Here is a 2,278-nt window from a genome sequence, read left to right as displayed (position 1 = left end):
TCTGGTGTCTGGTGTCTGTTGTGATGTTTTCCCTTTCATCTCTGATTTTGTTGATTTGGAGGTGCTCTTTATTTCTTTTGATTAACTGGGTTAGCAGTCCGTCAAGCTTTTTTATCTTTTCAAAGAACCAGCTCTTGGATTCGTTGATTCTTTGTAATCTTTTCTTTGTTTCAATTTCATTTATTTCTGCCCTGATTTTTGTTATTTCTTCTTGTCTGCTGGATTTGGGTTTCATTTGTTGTTGCTTTTCAAGTATCTTGAGTTGCAATGTTAAGTCATTTATTTGTGTTCATTCTGATTTTTTAATGTAGGCCCTTAGAGCTATAAACTTCCCTCTAAGGACAGCTTTCAGCGTGTCCAAGAGATTTTGTTGTGTTTTATTGTCATTTTCATTCAGTTCCAGGAATACTTTTATTTATTTCTCAATTTCTTTTTTGACCCATTCATCATTCAGGAGTGTGTTGTTTAATCTCCATTTGTTCATGTGGTGATGAGGGCTTCTTCCAGTGTTGATTTTAAGCTTTATTGCTTAGTGGTCTGTTATAATGCATGGAATTATTTCAATCTTTTTGTATTTGTTGTGGTTTGTTTTGTGCCCCAGTATATGGTTGATTTTGGAGAAGGTTCCATGGGGTGCTGAATAGAATGTATGTCCTTTGGTAATTGGGTGGAATATTTGGTAGATGTCTGTTACTTCCATTTGATATATGGTATTGCTTAATTCAGATATCTGTTAACTCTCTGCCTTGTTGATCTATCTAATGGAGATAGTGAAATATTGATGTCCTCTACTACTAATGAGTTATGATTAATTTGGTTCTTAAAGTCCTGTAGTATTTTTTTTTATGAAGTTGGGTGCACCAGAGTTTGGTGAATATATGTTCATGACTGTAATATCTTCATGGTTTATTGTTCCTTTGATCAGAATGAAGTGGCCTTTTCTATCTCTTCTGATAGCTTTAGTTTAAAGTCTATTTTTCAGTTACTAAAATTGCAATGCGTGCTTTTTTCTTAGTACTTTTTTCTTAGTACTTTTCTTTCCATTCACTTGGTATATTTTTTCCATCTTTTCACCTTAAGATAGTGCCTGTCCTTGAGAGTGAGATGAGTTTCTTGCAGACAACAAAACAATGGGTTTTGTTTCTTAATCCATTCACCTAGTCTGTGTCTTTTGAATGGGGAGTTCAGTCCGTTAATATTTAAAGTTATTAATGAAAGATGTGTATTGAATCCTGTCATTTTTATTTCTGTTCACATTCTTGATATAGCTGTACTTTTCCACAGTTATACCTTCATTGAATTTCTTACCGCAACCCCTTGGGTATCGTCATTCCTTTCTTCAGCTTTGTATTGCTTCCAGAACTCTCTGAAGGGCTGGTTTTGTGGAAATGAATTCCATCAGCCTATTTATGTCCTAGCAGATTTTTCTTTTCCTTTTGAATATAATAGACATTTTGGCTGGGTAAAGTAATCTGGGTTGGCATCTGTGGTCATTTAGAACTGGGAATACTTTGGTCGAGGCTCTTCTGGCTTTCATAGTTTGCACTGAAATGTCAGCTGTAATCCTGATGGGTTTTCCTTTATATGTGACTTGTAGTTTGCACTGAAAAGTCAGCTGTGATCCTAATGGGTTTTCCTTTATATGTGACTTGTTTCTCTTTTGCAACTTTCAGTATTATCTCTTTGTTCTGTGGTTTAGTGTTTTTACTGTGATATGCTGTGGAGAGTTTCTTTTCTGGTCCTATCTGTTTGGTGTTCTATATGCTTCTTCTATTTGTATGGGCATGTCTTTCTTTAATTATGGGAAATATTCTATGATTCTGTTGAGGATCTGGTCCATGCCATTATCTTGGGATTTTTCCCCTTCCTGTATGCTTATGATTCATAAGTTTAGTCTTTTTATGGTGTCACACAATTTCTGCATATATCATTCTTGTGATCTCTTAAGTTTTTCATAAACTTTCCTTGAGTGGTCTAGTTCATCCATTTTATCTTCCAGTCTTAATAGTCTGTTTTCCATTTCATTCATCCTATTGGTGAGGTTTTCTCCTGTCATTTCTAATTGGCTTACTGAGTGTTTCACTTCCTTCGTCATTTCAGCCTGAGTATTCTTCAATATTTCTGGGTCTTTTCTGAATTCATTCAGAAGTTTATCCCTATCTTCCTTCAGTTCTTTGATTTCTTTGCTTGTGTGTTCTTTAAATTCACTGAATTCTTTCATTATGTTTATATTTGTTGTTTTGAGTTCCTTATCCTGCATTATCTCTAGGGCGTTCTC

The sequence above is a fragment of the Nannospalax galili genome, unplaced genomic scaffold (assembly GCF_000622305.1).
Source record: "Nannospalax galili isolate Female #2095 unplaced genomic scaffold, S.galili_v1.0 scaffold663, whole genome shotgun sequence".
Taxonomy (NCBI): Eukaryota; Metazoa; Chordata; class Mammalia; order Rodentia; family Spalacidae; genus Nannospalax; species Nannospalax galili.
The sequence above is the reverse complement of the archived record's forward strand: the minus strand, read 5'-3'. Positions refer to the sequence as shown.